This window comes from Coffea arabica, chromosome 7e (genome assembly GCF_036785885.1).
Source record: "Coffea arabica cultivar ET-39 chromosome 7e, Coffea Arabica ET-39 HiFi, whole genome shotgun sequence".
Taxonomy (NCBI): domain Eukaryota; kingdom Viridiplantae; phylum Streptophyta; class Magnoliopsida; order Gentianales; family Rubiaceae; genus Coffea; species Coffea arabica.
Genome location: NC_092323.1, coordinates 41,309,701 through 41,329,331, shown reverse-complemented (window position 1 = coordinate 41,329,331; position 19,631 = coordinate 41,309,701). Strand labels below are relative to the sequence as shown.

Sequence of the window (19,631 nt, the reverse complement as noted above, 5' to 3'; positions counted from 1 at the left end):
ATTTATTTTTATTTTGTCATTTTAGGTTTTTAATCACTTTTAAGTTTTAGATTTTAGTTTTTAGTTTTTAGTTTTTTTTAGTTTTTAAGCTTAGCATAGAGTTTTTAGAAAAAGAAAAGGAAAACATCAAAAATATGTTTTAGTCATTTTGGTTTTTATTCAATGCTTTCTTGAAAGAAAAATGGAAATGAAAAATCATAAAAAAAGGGGAAAAAAGAAAATGTAGAAAAAGATGGAAAAATGGCCATTTTTGTTGTTTTTAAATTATTTTCATTATTATTACTATTATTATTACCTGGTTTTTGTCAATTTGTTATTATTATTATTTATATTTTATCATTTCTGTATTTATTAAGTTGAAAGTTTAAAAAAAAAAAAAAAAAAAAAAAGTGATACGCGGCAGCAAGCTGCGTTTTTCGCAGCTTGCAAAGAAATGTTCGGCAGCTCCTTGGGCTGCAAATATAGAAGAGCTGGCTTGAAGTTTAGGGTTATCATGGGATATAAAAGGAAAGCTGAAAGGTAGCCGCAAGGGAGAGAGCTCGGTTAGGGGGGGAAAAAAACAGCAAAGGAAAAGAAAGAAAGGCTGCGGGCTTTGGAGCTAAGCATAGTTGATGGCAGGAAGCCGAGAGAGTTTTGGAGAGCCCTGGGGAGGCTGAGAAAAGGAAAACTAGAGGGAGATAGAGAGGGGGTGAACGGACTCAGAGGGAACCGAGAGGAAGAAAACAGAAAAACTGAACGAGGGTTTTGAGGGAAAGGGGTTTTTAGGTCAAAAACAAACCACGGAGAGCTAGTGTAGGAGGAGAAGAGTGACGGCTAAGGAGGGAGAAAAGGAAGAGAAACCCATCGAAGGAAACCGTGGAGAGTTCAAGCCTAAAGCTCGGAGCTTCAAGGCCCTTTGTCAAAGCCTGCAACCTGGGTTCGGCTAATCCAAGTGTACCCACGGTGATTTAACTCCAAAAGCAGCAAAAGAGGTAACTTCAACCTTGCTCTCGTCTATTTTCTTCTAAAAACTGGAGATTTCCTTGCCTAGTATTTGAGGTCACTAGAACCCATTGTTTCTGAAGCTGTATCCTGAGTTTGTTGGATTGGAAATTCATGAGTTAAAAAAAAGTATTCTTTCCTTCATAGAAGGGTGTCATCTGTGATTTCTGCTGGTTTCAAAGATTTGGTTTTGATGACTTGGGTAAAAGAGTTACAAAGATGGTTAGGTGTTGAAGGTTGCAAAATGTTATCCATGGCTGTCTGTTGTGCCGAGTCCGGCTTTGCCGTTTTACATACTGTAAGCAGACAGATAATTTTCTTTCCTTCTCTATGGTTACTCATGGCTGTGCCTACTCTAGTCTTTCATGGGTTTCATAGTAAGATTAACAAAGATTTGGGTTTGGTTTTCTGAAGTTGTGGCTGAGAATGTAAAAAGCTTTCGATGTTTTGTATGATAAATATGGACAGGATTTGGCCTCTCGCCAGTTACACATGCCGCAGCCTTTTGTTGAGCTGATTCTGTTTTCTTTTCTTCTGTTTGTTTTTGAGCTCTAGTAGTTATTTTGCTGTTGTCTTGTTTCGGTAGTAAAAGGGTAAATTTTGCTAGTTGAAGGTTCATTTGCATGTGGTATGTGGTTAACGGGAAAAGCTGCTGCATTTCCTTTCCCTGCGTTAATGGTTGAGTTCTGCACCTCAGTCTCGTGTTCAATATTGTGTTTAGGGGGGGGGGAAATGGAAGTTTGGGTGTTGTGTATGCATGTTTGAAACTCTGAAACACTCGAGCCATGCCCAAGCAATTGCTGGGAAGACACATTTCAACTTGCAAAATCAGCTTCATATGCTTCCAGATTTTTCGACTTGCTGACCGTATTTCATTTCTTGCTTGCACTGAATTTTGCTAAGTTTTTCTGTTGGATTGAATGATGGCTTGCTGCCTAGTTTAAGAGCCTTGTGTTTGGACTTGATTATGTTTGAAAGTTGGCTTGACAAGGTGCTGAATTGCAGAAAGTTTTCATCCGAAAACTATAGAAGCAAAGTAAGCTTCGGTTTGTCGAAAGTTTCATTTGCTTGTCGAAACCTTGTTGCAACTTGATTTTTGCATCATGTCTTGCTGTGTTTTATTGGTTTGAACGTTCACGTTGGGTGTGTATGTTTAGGGGTTGAAAGGTGTGAATCATGTTCAAGTGCTTGCTAAAAAAACAAACAAGCAAGCCATCGAAACCATTTCTGCACTTATTTTTCAGAACTTTGGTATGATACATTTCCGTGTTTTATGGTCATTTGGGTTGTGACCAATGTGTGGTTCATTACTTGGTTTGAAGTGGTGGCTTTGGGTTGAAAAATATCTATCCAAGGTTGTGTATTTGAATTGAAAAATCTGAGTTAGCTTGAAGGCAAAGTGCGGCAGTTTTTTTTTGAAGTTTAACGGAAATAGTTGAAGAAGCTCTTTGTCCACGTAGCTTGCATGAACTTGCATGAAATAATTTCCAGATTTTGCACTTTAACCCCCTAAGTTCCCCCTTGTCTTGTTATGGCCCCATTAGTTGAATAATTTAATCACTTTTGTCATTCTAGAATCTTAATTGCTTTTGGTTTGCTTTGACATGATTTTGGGTAAGACGTTTAGTGAGTTTTAGAATGCATTTTGAGGTTCAATAAGTTTTAATAGATTTCTTTTAGCTTGGATTTGTGTTCTAATCACATTTCTGCATTTGATTTTTATGGGTCTCATCTTAAGTCATCAATTTTGGTATTTTATTTTACTCTCTTTCAGAAATTTTCAGTCCTTCTAATTAAGTCCCTCTTGCATTAATTGCTTTGTACATGGTTGGTTTGTCTATGTAAATACTTTAGTTGACTCAATTTAGTGTTTAACTTTCATTTTTCATATTTAATTTTTGTTTCATGTGATTATTTGATAATTTAAGTGGTACCTTGACCTCTTTATTATTTTGGAGGGTAAGTTAGTAATTTCACTACGTTAGGGCGTTGCTTCAAGGGAGGTACACTCTATCCTTCTTTTGCACTTCATTTGACCCTACGTGCTCCTACGTGTTATGTGAATATGCATGCCTACTCCGCTTTCCTTACCTCTTTGTATGCATTTACTCGCTTTTACTGTTATTTAAGTTTTACGGGGTATGTGTACACCTCTTGGCTTGTAATAGATAGGGCTCGGTGAGCATCTTGTCCATTTCCCCTTCCCCTTTATGCTTTTATGGGGTATGTGTACACCTCTTGGCTTGTAATAGATAGCGCTCGGAGGGCATCTGGTCCACTTCCCCTTCCCCTTGCATGCTTGTTTTTGTTGCTATATGTTTAATTGCTTTATTAGGCTCTTGCATCTAGTCGAGCATGCTAAATGCTATGTGCTATGTGTTTACGAGTATTTTGGCATGTCTACTTGCTTTCATAGCCATGAATGAATGGAATGGATGAATGTACGTTTCCGCTAGTCCAACGCTAGTCGGAATTCATAGAATGGGCTAGTCCAACGCTAGACCCTTAGGGATTTCCCCTCATTAGCATATCATTTGCTTGTTCACCACATATCATGCATTTTTCTTAGTTTTATCACTTGGCATGCTCCTCGAACCCCTTTCCCTTCATTTTAGGATTTTTGCACATCATGATAGTTGTAGGGTCCATTTGCTTGAGGGTCCCCTTCTGATAAGGGAAACGAGCGAGTGTGGCTACTCGATAGCCTTAACACGCTAGTTTTGCCTTCTAATCAAAGGGAAAATCGAAGTCAAAAAGTTAGGAGTCATTCCCATGCCCGACCTGATGCATTCCCTTAGGTTCATTCATTCTCATTTATCGCTCACTCATTCTTTTCAATTCACATTTTCCTTTCCTTATTGTTCATTTTGATTTCTACTTCACAAAATTGCACCTAATTACACCTATATGCACTTATCACTATATTTCATACACTTGCACACAAACACTTGGAATTTTCATACAATTGCACACGTGCACCTTTTCATACACTTGCACACAAACACTTGGTTTTTTAATTTCTTTCATACACTTCCACACTTGCACATTTGAGTCTCATTTGCATTAATCGACCTCTATGGGGTTTTCCTTTGTTGGCCGCCACAATTCATGTGGTTTGGGACCAAAAGCCTCACGAGAGACATCGTAGAATTTAGGATTGCATTTTTCTTCCCGTTTTGCATTCATATAGTCATATCCAACGTGCGAACATATATTGGGTAGAAAATTAGGAAAGGTAAGGTTAAGTCGCGCAACTAGCCTTGGCTAGGTCAAAGGGGTGCCTTGGATTCTATCCTTGCCTTCCCCTTTGTCAAACGTGACCCCCGAACCTTTTTCTTTGGCTTACGTGGACTAGGAGTCGTTTTAAAAAGGGTTTTACTACTTTGTCTTTAAAAAACACTTTTTGGGTGACTTGGTACACCCCAAATCTATACCAAGTGGCGACTCCGTTTTCATATTTAAAAAAACCCTTTTTAAAATTTCATTTGGCCAAATCGTCGCTTTCCAAAGTCCCATAGCCTTTTACTTTTTATTTTGCACACGTTCACACCACACTTCGCACACATTTCACACTACATTCGAAAAGTGGGGCGCGACATATATATATATATATATATATATATAAAAGTATATATATATTTTTAATATTTTATTATTTGTTAAGAAAAATTATTATTTTATTCATTTTTTAAAATAAAAATAATTATTTTTTTTATTTTTTTAAGCTCGACTCGAGTTCAAATTTCGTAAAATTATATTGAGATTCAACTCGATTAAAGCAAAACTTGACTCAACTCGATTAAAGCAAAACTTGACTCAACTCGTTTGTAACCCTGAACAGTAACGATACACTATAAACTTTCGTTAGACCTAGGGCTGTAAACGAGCCGAGTCTCATCGAATTTTGAGCTAATCGAGCCGAGTCTCGACTAAATTTTACCAAGCTCGATCTCGACGAGTCGGCAATTTTCAAGCTCGAGCTCGAATCGAATCAAGTCGAGCTCGAAAAAAATAAAAAATAATTATTTTATTTTTTAAAAAATAAATAAAATAATTTTTTTCTTAATAAATAATAAAATATTAAGGATATATACGTAATTTTATTATTAAATAAAAAAAATAATATATATATATATATATATATATATATATATATATATATATATATATATACTCAAGCTCGCGAGCCGGCTCGCGAGCTAACGAGCTTAATATTCTGAGCTCGAGTTTGACTCGAGCCGGCTCGAGCTCAACTCGAGCTCGATTAATATCGAGTTGCTCGCGAGCGGCTCGATTCGTTTGCAACCCTAGTTAAACCCTATATAGCTAAAATGAAACTTTTGTTTTAGTATTTGAAAGTGACTGTTAAGCATGTGGGTTGATTGATTAAAGGAATAATGTGAGGCGGGCTTGATTTGTCGAGATAATTTCAGAAACCTCCCCTGAGGTTTCTGACAATTTCACTGAACTCTCTTAAGATTTGAAAAATTATACATACCTCCCTTATTATTTAAAATAACAATTTTATCCTTAAATATTTTAGTGAAATTCTCTTATTTTGTATGTTTATACTTAGAATGAGTCTTAAAATTATTTTTTCATTTTTTTTCTTCTTATTCCATTTTTTTTATTTTTTGCCAATAAAACTGTAGAACTACCACTATGGTCTCTAGTTTATATCATAACCAAATATCGAATTAGTGATATTTTTGATGAGTTAATTTTATATACAATCCAATTTTTTGCTGATCTTATTTTTTTATTTTTTGGTATTAAAATTAACACTAAATCAAAAAGAAATGGCCCAAAACTACTACTAAATTATGATAATCCCACTACTCGAAAAATTCATAAATTCTAAATGAATTATTTCAATATTTTATTTTCTATCTTATAAATCAAAATCCATAATAAAATATTATCAAAAGTATCCTATCATAGTAATAAAATTATTATTATAGTTGTTTATCAAATAGTAGATATGGACATGAAAATTTTGACACATTTTCCTTATAAGTATGCTAGATAATCTTATAATTGTATAGAAAAATAAATTAAAACTCATTACACAAGCGCATTTTTGGGTATTCATTTCAAAAATTGACCTAGCCAATATGATTTTAAGATTTTGTTACTAAAATTATCAAATCAAGGGAGGTAAGTGCAATTTTTTAAACCTCAGGGGAGTTCAATGAAATTGTTAAAAACCTCAGATGAGGATTTTGAAATTATTCCTTGTTTGAAATAAATCTCCTTCGTGGGTCACAAATATTTGGGGATGGTGAAAAGTTAATTTGTTTATTTAATGTTAATTAAGAATTGTTCACAGTGATGCATCCCCTCAGTTGCCACCTTTCATATGCTGTTGCTTTTATATTCTGAAAATGTGAGACAAAGTGATAAGAAAAGTCGTTGTTGTTATTAATTACTAGGGGAAATACCTGTGCATCGCGCGGGTGTTTGGTACCTGTAGTTAGAGAAGATTTTTTTTTTAGACAAATAATAGTACATTTTGAAAAGAAATAGTCATCAAATAGGACAAAACTACTAATAGTACATTCTAATTGTAGCACACACTTGTACACTTTGTTTTATCAATATTTTACTATTTTACTATTTCCAAAAGGCTCTTACAAATGTCAATTAAAAATTGCCTAAGAGTAGACACAATTTGTTTCAACAAAGAAATATCTGCAACGATTAGTTACGCAACGTGTTAATATGTATTTGTGTTAATTACACAACAAAAGCCATACTTCAGTTAAATGTGTCTATAACCCCATTTCAGTAATTATGTCAACACAAACTTATATGAGTTGTACTTGATGTAAAAACGGTTGCAAAATAATTTCATATTCCAGAAATACTCAGATATCTCCATAAATCAAAACTTTAACGTATCAAAATGAGGGCACTTCGGTAAATATATATAAATACATGCTGCCCTCAATTGTACCAAAAATTTTTAAAAAATTACACAATATTTCATATTCTCAAAAAGCCCATATCCATGCGGTTGAAATTCAAACCCTTTTTGACCACGTCTCATTCTTATATAGTATAAGAATTTATTTATGAGCAAATTATTTGGATGGCCACCAAACTTTTGGAATCGTCAAGTTTTGACCATTGAATTATTAAAAGTCTAGTTTTGACCACTAAACTATCTAAAGTTTAGATTTCACGCCATTTCATTATATTTAATTGTTAAATATGACAGATCTGAGTACTTGCACGATTCAATAGACAAAAGAAAGCAGCATAGTTAACGACTAAATCTGACAGAATGACCTAAAATCTAAATTTTAGATAGTTTAATGGCCATCCAGATAATTTGCTCTTTATTTATTTGTTTTCGAAAAAAAATAGGACAAGAGGATAATTTATTTAATCTGAAAATCTATCAGTATGTTGGTGTGTACGTGAAAGATTCAACTCCTAAGTATGTGGGGAACAGTATGGAAAGTTTTGAGTATGTCATTGCCATTGCTATAAACAAAGCAATTATAGGTGATTACTGCGATCTACTTGAGTATGGTAGGAATGCAAAATAGACTAGGAAGAAGCAGAAACTAAGTTTATGTTTGAATGTTACCTCTACCATTTTGTTACATGGTCAAAGTTTCATGATCGTCTTCATTTCTTCTCATGAATTTCTGTGTTTTTTCAAGCGCATAGATTGTTAGATGAAGAAGATGATGGGAACCATCAATCAACCTAACGGGAGTATTGCATTTGGCTCAGGTTTAACAGCAGTGGCTCATTTCTTTTATTGACAAGATGGCTGTTTTGCTGAATGATTGACGTCCTTATTTCTTTTGTTATTGGATTACCAATAGTTATTGAGTCTAGATTTTTGTTTGGGCCAAGCTCAGGAAACATAAGCTTGTTTGGATTGCATTTTGTCAGAACTGAAATAGTATACTGATAAAAAAAAACTCAAAATTCAGGTTTACTTGTTTATTTTGCTGACAAATAGAATTATTTAATGTCAAATTTGCGCAAAGCACACAGGAAGTTCGGTGTTATGGATTGCTATAAAGTCAGTCATAACTCTGTCCAATTTTTTCCAGCTACATTGTTGACAAAATTCCATTAGATTGATCAGGCATAAATTACTTCAGTCATTGTCTGCATTATAACACCAAAAATCCTACTACTCATCTCCTAACTTTATAACACATAATATACTACACCTAATTCAGCATTTTGAGGTTCACATTCCTTTCTTTGCCAGTACCCAACAGTGTAGCAATAAACACAACACAAAAGAAAGGTATTCCCCTCACCAGCCACTTCATTGTTACTTTTATTTTTTGAATTTCATTCTTCATCAACTTGTTCTCTTCTTCAAACGTTTCACTGCTATATTTTTGGCCATCTCTGGCATAGGTGGATCATACCACAAAAAGTAGTTGCAGGCTTTTGGTGACTGCAATAACCATTGAGTTCCCATTTAGTTGCATAGGTACATTTCTAGTAAATTATAGTATCAGATTACGAAAATTTACCCCATAATTTATGCATCCATGAAATCATCTGCCTAGGTTAGCTATTGTCCATGAAGTCACAATTTGACATGCTTCACGGCAGTGACAAAATAAAGTCTCATCCCCATTGTAGAGTTCCATCCTTCCTCCCGGCATCCCCCTGGCGATTACTCGAGTGTTTGCTGCTGCATGAACTTCTAGTGCCATTGATGAAACTCCTCCTTCGCTACTTTTTAGTTAGTTCCTTATCTGTTACAATTCTTCAAACAAGGATCCTTAGTTCCCTAGTAATAGCCTCTCGAACAATTTATAAGATTTTGAGAGAAAAGCAACACGGGATTCATTCTAATCCCTAAAATTAGAGAATTAGACATGAGCTTCCTATTTTACAGCTTCCCAACATCCCTGACACGCAAAATCTAGTAGTGCCATTGTGGGACCCAACAATGGAAGAAGAGAAATTGTTTGAGGACTAACTTGGCGAAGAAAACAATAAAGGACTAAATCAGTGTTAGTGAAAAAGTTTAGAGAAAAATGCAAAAGTTATTGGATTAATCTTGTTTTAGGGGGAAAATGGAAAAGCTATTGGATTAGTCTTTTTTATACACAAATTGAAATTCAAATTTTGTTCATGTGTCGTACATATACACCATGACGTCCTGATTGAAAACAAAGTGAGTGAAATAGGTTTTAAGCGCCCGAGGGATCATCTTTGACACTAGCGACTGCAATTTTCTACCAACTCAAGCAACGGCAATCATCTTCCGACTCCAGCGACATCTCTAAGATAAGATCGGTCTTTAAGGAAGTCTCTAATATACGGCTTTTTTGAGACTGCCTTCTACATTTTTTTTGAGAAATCTATGATAAGTTTGTTGCTCCAATTTAGGATTCCATCAACTTTCTGAGATATATGATTAATTTTACTTGACACTTATAGTTTTCTTAGTTTATTAATGTTTTACACTTTTTTTAATGCTCTTGGTATTTTACATATCTGGCAATTTGGTCCCTTTCTCTGATGGCTCTTATAGAGATGTTGGGACTTGCATGCTTAATTATTTGATTCAATTGATTGAGGTTTCAAGGATTGTTATAGCTTTTCTGTGAATTCCCGTTAAGTTGGCATTGTCAAGAGTTTAAATTGCTTGGATATGGTTGTAATCTCCGACCAATATGTACACTAACTATTTGGATTCTTGTCTAGTCAACTTTGGATATGTTTTGGAGGTGAGGTGGGTGAAGAAGAAGTTGAGACATTTTGCAAGTTTTTTGGGAGCTATTGTCTAGTCAAACTTAGGATATACTAATAAATTTAGGGAAAATCATTCAAAACGTCTCTCACATTTTGTAATATAACTTTTTCATCTCTTATTTTTATAAGTGTAATTTCACATCCTTTATAAATTGACATTGATCAATTTTGGTCCTTATCTAAATTTTCGACTAATTTTTTGCTGGAATTTACCACATGTCTTGCACATGATCATTTTTTAAGGATAAAATTGTCAAACACATTTCACATATTCTAATTCATAGTCTCTCACATTTCAAAAATAAAGTTTTTCATTCCTCACATTTCAAAAAATAAATTTTTTCATTCCTCACATTTTGCAAAATAAAAATTTTCATCCCTCATTGATCATGTGTGCGATAGTGATGAGGAGGTCGAGAGAGCTATCCAAGTGGAGCAAGTGAAGGTGCCATTGGGGCCTATGACACGAGCCCGCGCGAAGAGATTGAATGAAGCACTACAAATATTGGTTCGTGCAACCCGAGCGTCCAGTGGAGAGCCAAAGGCTATTAAGGGCCTCAACGAAGCTAGATATGTCATCTTACTCGCAGCCATTCAAGAGGATTAGCTACCCAAGATTCGGCCAAGGGCCTATGCCCCATTATTAGATAGTAGAGTGTAATAAAGAGGTCCAACACGCCTATGGGTTGGACCTTAGTCGTTGTCGGTCTTTGGCCATAGGCTAGGCCATGTGGGCCACCTTTGTAGTCCCTACGTTGAGCTGTTACAGGGGTCTCGCTGCCCGGTCAGCGAGTCGGGGGTCCAGGGGGCGACGCGCCCCTGGTGGGGACTAGGGGGCAACGCCTCCGGAGCTTTTGGGCTAGTGGCGGCCCAAAGGGAAGCCCAAGGGCTGGCCACCTTTCCTTCAACTTTTACAAGCTTTGTTAGGTTTTTTTAGTTACGGCTACAAATAGCCTTAAGTCGTTGTTTACATTCAGTTTTTGACGATTAATAAAATTACATTGAGAGTTCTCTCAAGCTTCATTGAAGCACCTTGAATATCTTAGATTTGTATCTTAGGTATTCAATTGACTTATCAATCTAGGACCGCGCTAGATTGTGGCGTCTTCTACAAATACCGAGGTTCGTTAACCACGTGATCAACGGGTTTAGGTGATCCGCTGCGTTCGTCGTCTTCAACATGAGTCTCTACCTTCTAGATCCAAGCCTTTCTGTACGGGTTGCATCACACGGTTGGTGCCGTTCGTATCAGATAGTCTTTTCTTATTTTTGAAAACTCATATATATGTCTATTTGATATCACCTAAACAACCGCATGTAATATATCTCTATTTAATTTCACCTGAATAAGCTAATTGTAGTTGTAGATGAAATCAAATACAAATATATTACATGCTATTCATATTGTTCAGGTGAAATTAAATAGATATATACATGAGTTTAAAAACAAAAAACTATTCATACACATGATCAATGAGAGATGAAAAAATTCATTTTGTGAAATGCGAAGGATGGAAAAATTCGCTTTTTGAAATATGAGAGACGAAAAATTCATTTTATAAAATGTGAGGGACGAAAAAAATCAAATTATGTGAAATTTGATTTGACAAATTTGCCCTTAAAAATGATCACATGCAAGGCACGTGGTGGATTCTAGCAAAAAACTAGTCAAAAACTTAGGTAGATATCAAATTGGATCAATATGGATTTGTAAGTGATGTAAAATTATACTTTTAAAAGTGAGGGACGAAAAAAAGTCATTTTGTAAAATGTGAGGAACGTTTTGAACAAATTTTTCTAAATTTAAGTAAGGACCAGTAATAAATAAATAAAGGAATAGACAGACAGAACATCTTTAAACTAGCAAAGTAGCAAGATTCCTTATGACAATTCTGACTCCACCTTGAACGAAATCTTTGAAGATGCGGGAACTAATAGGTGGAAATCTTTATCTGCAATAGAAATGAATTTCACATTTAACAATTGCTTGCTTGTAAGAAATGCTATTGATGTGTTGTGCTAGGTGGGATATAATCATTTATCTCGTTAGATCCCTTTTTGGTTATTATGTCATCGTATTGCTATTACCATAATTTCATTAAAAAGTCTAATCCCATGTTTTGCAAGATTTGTGTAGAAAAGGATGATTTTTTTTTTAATTTGGAAAAAAAGCAAGATTTATTAATGAAGTGGTTGGAAATCGTATAGCATGATTTGCTTTACAAAATTTAGAGGGGAGCTCCAAAGACATTCATCAAAGTTGATAGTTTTAGCATAGTGGACTAAGTTGCGTGCAACCTTATTTGTATCTCTAGGAATCCAACTAATATTAACACAAATTTGGTCTAATAAAGCGAGACGAACAACCCCTATTATCGGACCTATGTCTAAAAGAATGTCCACTGTATAACATAGAAGCTTGATAATTGAGTGCGTTTCCCTCCAAGAAAAAACTTGGTATCAGTAGAACCTTAGCATGTCTAACAGCTTCTCTAGCAGCATAAGCTTTAGCTAATTCCGCACTTTTGTGCCTGTAACACTCTTCACAAAACCAGCAATGAAAGGACCTTCATGATCATGGATGACCACCCCAATTTCCAAGCTTTTACTGCGGCTAGAGACAGAGGCGTCAAAATTCACCTAAAATGAGGAGATGGGGAAGCGGACTAGCATGAGGAATGCCATTGAGTCGTAACTGAAAGTATATATGCCCCAAAAACACTCCTCAAAAACAACTAATCCAAACGGAGCCCTTACTATTTGAGCCCAATGGATACCCAAGTATTTTTCAAAATTTTCCATCAATTAATGGGTACAATTGGGATTTGTCCTATTTTAAACCCAATATCAAATTTTAGTACCCATCCCGCCCAAAGTCCCCATGGGCATGGGTAACCCATTGGGACTTGGGACAAATCGCCACATCTACCCAAAGTCAATCAACATTTTTGGATTTAATATATACTTGAGCTATTTATAATATAATAAATGACATCTTTATCATATTGATTGCTTATATGTTTATATTTGTATGATAAAGTTCTTAGAATAAATCTATTTAATTAAATCATAAGAATTATGATGATGAGGTTTAATTGATTATGATTAACACTCCAACTTTCTCGCGAGGCATAACTGAAGTAGCGATAAACACTCCTCCATTAACACCTCTTCCTCCCCGAGCTCTTTATAAAAGGCAAAGACCATTTGCCCTTCATTTTTTTTTTTTTTTTTTTTTTTACAAACGATAACAAATTTTTATAGATATTAACACTTGATATTACAAGAGTTAATTACAAAAAGGGTAACTATCCCATATCCTTACTAGCTAACTGTGATAGCCATATTGGAAATGAATCTACGCATTCAAAATTTCGAACCGACCTAACTGCAAACTGAGCCAGTGCATGACTACAAACATTCGTGGTTCTGGGAGCAAAAGAGAACAGACAGCTATCAAAGCTATTCTTTAGGGCCTCAATGTCTTCTAGGATTGTTTGAAGTTTACAATCCTGAACATTGCCCAAGTTAATAGAGCTCACAATATTCTTGCAGTCAGATTGGATTTCTATTTTTGTCCATCCTGCAAGCTGAGCCATCCTGCAAGCTGACCATTTGCCCTTCATGATCGCGAAGAATCTCACCACCAAAAGCTCGGCCATTATGAACACTCGCATCTGTGTTTAGTTTAAGCTGAGGGAAGGCTGGATTGATCCATCTGACAAGACGCCAACAAATGGAATGCAGCTGATCCACCAACATACAAGCCCATATACAATCTGAATCTCCCCTAAAATGCAACTTCCTAAATACTTTCGCACCACCAAGTTGGTCCAAAAAGTGGTTCACCAAGAAGATTACCCTTGTCGCATTAAGCTCCTCTCCTCCAAACCGTGCATTATTTCTAGACTTCCATAAAAACCGAAGTACAACCACAGGCAAGACTGCTTGAATATGATCAAGAGAACTAGATGGAATTGACAATAGCCAAGAGCTGACCGCGACAGATACAGAAGATTTCATAAGTTGCAACAGTCCAAATTGTCTCGCAAAATGAGACCATAGCTAGAGAGCAATCAGACCGCTTGAAAATAGATGTTGCAATGACTTACAAACCCTTTACACTTAAGAGTCTCATCCAAAGGAAGAAAATTTCTAAGCAGCTGCAAAACAAAGAAGGAAATTTTGAGAGGTAGAATAGGAGACCAATTAGCCCCATCCACCCACCAAAGAAATATTCCTCCTATGTCTTAGTTCCACTTCCATCCAAGCAGATTTTACCGAGAATGAACTAGAAGATGACGACAACCACACCATTCGATCAACCAAATTGTTAGGAAGATACTCCGTAAACGATGTACATTCCAAGCTAAAGAAGTGCAAAACTCCGCTACAAGCATTTGAGGCAGATAAACTAGACCCAAAAAGTCTGCCAATGGAATATCCAACAGCCACTTATCCCACCCAAAAATCTACAAAACCCCTACCAATACACCATCTGATCCATGATTCAGCAAAATCCCTAATATTTTCCAATCTTCTCCAAGCTATTGGGGGTCTCATAACTGAGACTCGAGTCAGATGAAACCCCTTGACATATTTCGCATGCATAGACTTAGCCCAAATACTATCTTTAGCTCGCAATTTCCACCACAATGTACATGAAAATGCTTTAAATATATCCTCAAACTTATGATGACCAAGACCTCCTTCTTGCAAAGGAAAACGCAATTTCTGCCAGGAAGCCCAATGGATCCCCTTCTCAGTGTTTCGATCCCATAAGAAACCATTACAAATCTTCCCTAATCTTTCAAACACCGCTTTTGGAGGATGCAAGACTTGCAGATGGTACAAGGGTATCGAAAAAAGCACCATCAATCTTCTTGCCACAGACAAGATTGGCTGGAGATGAGATAACATTGGAGGAAATTGACTAGAAAATAGAAATTGGGTCTGGGCGTGCTGCTTTGCACTGGCCTTGCCCACTGATATCAGTGGAACATATTATGAGGCAAAATTTTTTTGCTTGAGATTGTGGTCCACTAGTGACACATTGCCAGCTTTCCCTTTGCTGCAAGCTAATCTTGTTGAGAAAGATAAAGGCTAAAATCTATGAAAATGTATATTTGTTTCTTTATGCATATACATATGTCGAAATTTTGGGCATTCTGTTGAAATTCTGGGTCCAGTCTCGTTGATATTTTTGTGAATCTTTGTTGTTAATATAAAAAAACTTTATGTTCAAGTATGTTAAATCAAAACATGAAACTTTTGATTCTGTGAATGCCTCTAGGTGTTTATAAAAATGCATAAATTAAGAATAAATCAAGACGAAAATAATTCCCCTCCCCCTCCTCCCCACATTTGTCAGTGTTTCATCCTATGGGTATTGGTATGTATGTCTAGTAGAGAGGGTGATCCAACGCCACTAGCCCGGCAAGATAGACGTTGATGCAGTCAGTATTTGGTTAGACAAAGAAGATGAATTTTTTTTGAATTGCAACTTAGTTCCTTAGTTTTACATTTTTTTTCTTGTTTTGACCCATTCTGCAATTTGAGAAGTTTATCCGTTTGACCTCAATACTCTATTTTAATATTGTCAATTGGATCCATATTATAAAAGTCAAAGATTAATTTAATTAACCTTTCAATTTGTCATATTAATTAGTATTTTGCTTTAATTAATCTTCCATCCGCTTTTCTCTAAACTATTTTCTCTTTTTCTTTTTGACTAAAATTTTCACTTGGAGGATTTTCTTCCTCTCTATATAAGTTGATCCGTGATTATTGATATATCCAGTTGTGATAAGTACACTTTTACCTGTCTTAAATTTAGTCATAACCATGTTAGCAAACAACATTAATTAGCTGTAAAAGAAAAAAAATATCATCACTCTAAAATTAATACAATGAGAAAGAAAAGATGCAATTTTTTTTATGATTTTCCATTATTTTAATTCGTTAAAGTCAAGCATAATATAATATATATATATATATATATATATGTTTGTGTATATACACACACTCTCTCTTTTAAAAACCCATTACTTGAACGGAAATGGACAAATTATGCTTAACAAAGTGCATCCTTATTATGCTTTAGTATTAGTGGTACCTGAGACTCTGTTATTGCAAGAATCATGGGAGGATCATTGGTTGCTATTTGCCAATATAAACTTGAATGTTGGCTAACTATTAAATTATAAACGGTATACCATTGCAATTAATTTTTAATATATATAAAGTATAAGTGAAATTCTTCTATTTTGCTTATTTTTCTTTCGCCCAAATAGAGAAAAGCAAAAAAACAAAATCCCTTATTTAAGGGTCTGTTTGGTTGGAAGTAAAATGTTTTCCTTGGGAAAATATTTTCCGTGGAAGTAATTTTCCATGAAAATCATTTCCCTTTCATCATTTTCAGGTGTTTGGTTAGCTTATTGAAAATATTTTCTTACTTCATTTTTTTGGTGTTTGTTTAACTTTTGAAATATTTTCACTTTTATCTCTATTTTTACTTTATACACATTATAACTACATACTTCTTCCCATGCAAAATAAGAAAATTTATCTCATTGTTTATGTGACGCCCCACATCTCCCTAAGGCGGACCAAAGGGTATCCGCGGACGCCTGCCCAGCTCACGCCAGGACTCAAGCAATTCCATTCAATTTCAAACCGAACTAAACACTTCGAAGAGAGCAACATAAAAACAATAATGCGGAAGCGTTCAAGCTTAATAAGTCACTTAATGTATAACCAGTACATCGGGTAATCATAAAACGACTTAAATTCAAAGTACACATCAGGGCCCAAACCTTTCAAGTTTTCAATTTCCAAAAGTACAACCCAAACCAGGGCCTAGTCAAAATATATATCAGGAGTCTTAACAAAATTACAACGGATGGTTTCTCCATATTTCTCCAAGAGTCGGTCCTGTTAAGGAAAACAAAACTATAGGGTGAGCTAAACGCTCGTGAGGCCAAGAACACACATGCAAGCACTTAGTCAAATAACAATCCCAAATTTAATAAATAAAGCCATGTCTTTTCAATACTCAATCAATCAAACATGAAAGGTAATCAGAAACAATTCAAGGATATAGTAGCTCTCAGGAGCTAAGTTCCACTCGATCTGCCGTTGTCATTCGTATACCTTCCCGCATTGACCCTCCTGTCAACCGGGTCGGTATTTCCATTTCCGTAGATCACCACTTACTTCCCTCCGTCCACCGTACACCCCAAGGGCCCACAAGTCTATTATTGGGCGATACTCTACGAGTATGCCAAGCAAGACCTCTTATTAGGTCGAGCTTATGTGTATCTCATGGCTCGCCCCAGTCCCCGACCAAGCCCATTACCGGCTCGAGTCTAAGGTTGGCCTATGAGTTTGGGCGTCCCCCATTCATTTGAAGGTCGAGGAGGTTCACTCCAACGACACAAGCATTCATGACATAACATTGCATTTCATTCATTCATTCAATACATTCCATTCATTCATTTGAAATTAGAACGAGTGCGATAAAGTACGCACCCGCCCTTATCTTTAAAACTTTCAACAAATACCACAATTAAACAAGTATCAAAATTCACACACTTGACACTCACCGAGCAATTCAATAAGAATTATTTTCTAGGAGTTCAAGTGTCCGCGGTGAGATTCTCTTGAAGGTCTCCTTGCGCGCCTGGCAATAATAGTGGATAATCACACAATTAACCCACTTATCAAGAAAGATTGTACACTAGTACAATCTAAGAATTATTTTGCAAAAAGGAACCTCAATTTCACGTAAATCGAGGCTCAACTTGCCTTTTATTAGGTACAATATTATTTGAGTTTTTATCTTGAAAATCGTAAGCAAAACGTTTAAGAATATCAAAAGAACAAAGAGTTTTTGAAAAACTCTATTTCTTTGGAATTGGAAAATTTTTCAGTTTTATGATGAATCTTTGAAAAATCATAACTCGCTCGGTATAAGTCAAGAATTGGAAAACTTTATACCGTTGGAAACCTCTTAGAGAGTACTATAAGTTCCTAGAAGACACTTTTCCATGAATCGAAGTGAAAAGTGGTCAAAAATGAGCTTGAAAACGCAGGGTTGGTTTTCATGGCAGAATTAAGTTGGATTTCGGCCAACTTTGGAAATTCGGCACGATTCACACGTTGCAAACCGGCCTCTGAAATTTGCAGCTCAATTAGTGTTGCAAGGGAGGTTTATAGCAAAACAAGCGGATCAAGAATCGGAGTTTCGGGTACCGAGATACGGTAGCCCGAAGTTGAGCAAATTCAAGACTGGATGAGAATTTTCCAGATTTGAACCTCCAACATGAGGAATTTAATTGGGTATCGAAACGAACTTGGATTGGTACCAAAATTGGCAGTATTTCAATACTATATGGAAAGTATCTCTCTATCGAATTTCGAGGAAAAATACCTTCGGCAAGGTAGTTAATTAGCCCACCAAAGTTCAAGAAAAATCCTAAGGCAATCTGCCTTTGACTTGCATTTCCCAATTTCCAATCGTCTAACCAAGAAAGTTATCCAACCATGGTTCATTTGTGAAATAAGGGTCTAAGATACACCCATAATATCTTTGGTAAGTGTTTAATATCAAAAACATCAACTAACAAATTCACTCCAAGATTTGGTTCCAAACCAGTCCAAACATCATGGTTTTCCAAAACAGAGCAGTCCACTTGTTTCAGTCACAAATCAGTCAATATAGCTCGAAATTGAGCATGGCTTACGCCGTTGGAAAGTACATTCATAGGACTAAAATATCACAGAAGAAATCATTTCCAAATTCGGCACCCATCTGGTTCAAATTCGGGCATCAAGTTGCTGCCTGAACACTTCATTCCAGACGAACAGAGCAACAGGACAGCGAACTTAAAACATTTGGTTCGGCTTGCTCACAAGGAATCAGAACGTGCATTTTATACCAAATTAAAGCTAGGAATGTCTAGTTTCAAACGCCACCGACGGCACATGATTTCGACATCCAAGGATAGAGTTATAGCCAAAATACTACTGCTGGTCAGGGCATACGCGAATCAGTTTTCCAGATTTGCTGGTTTCTAAAAAAAATTCATTTGCCCATTCAAACCTCATTATTTTTGGATGAAATTTTCCACACCTCTAATACATCATATAAGCATCCAGTTCAAGCCATTAAACCATTAAAAACTGGCCGAATAAAACAGGGGTAGAATCGGAAGTTTTTGCTTCTTGCACCCAATGAAGTTCCTACTAATTACCCACCACTAATGCATCATTATAATCACTAAACCAACAATATAATCACCATTAATTATCACATCAGCAACAACAACCCAAGTGTGGGAATTCCAAGAGCCCACAATCACATTTCTACACCATAATCAAGTAACTAAGTGCATGCATGAGCTTAATCTTGTCATATAATCTCCATAAGATAAGAATCCAAGGGTTGATCATTACCTACTCCTTTGGTTTGCAAGGTCAGAATTTTCGGCCCTCTTGAAGCTCCAAGAAACCGTGAAAGCTCCCCTCCTCCTTAGCTAGATATAATCTCCAAGAGGTTTGCTAAGTGGTCTCCAAGTTGGGTGTGATTTGGAGGTGATTTGGGTGAGATTAGTGTGCAGAAATTTTAGAACAAGGAGTTAGAGAGAGGGAGTGTTTTGGCCGGCCATGAGGAGAGGGAAGAGAGAGTGTGTTTGATCTAAGTTAGCTTCCAAGAGAAGGTGCAATGTGTGGTGCAAAATCACCCAAAAGTCAACTCTCATTAAGGGCCGTTTGGTGCGATTACGGCTCGATTTTTTTTCGCGCGTTTGGTTCACTAGTGCACTAAACCTCCAAGGCATATATATTCATGTAAATATTATTCACTCTTATTTGTCCCGGAATAAGGGTCTAAAGTCCCTCAAATG

General features: G+C 36.0%; 1 long non-coding RNA gene across 1 annotated transcript; it reads right to left on the bottom strand.

Moving 5' to 3' along the window:
- Nucleotides 1–16,414: 16,414 nt before the first annotated feature.
- Nucleotides 16,415–19,403, bottom strand: LOC140010882 (uncharacterized). Its single transcript, XR_011818056.1, has 2 exons — nt 19,183–19,403; nt 16,415–16,659 (listed from the first exon to the last, which is right to left on the bottom strand). It is a non-coding gene; the product is annotated as an uncharacterized lncRNA (long non-coding RNA).
- Nucleotides 19,404–19,631: the final 228 nt, after the last annotated feature.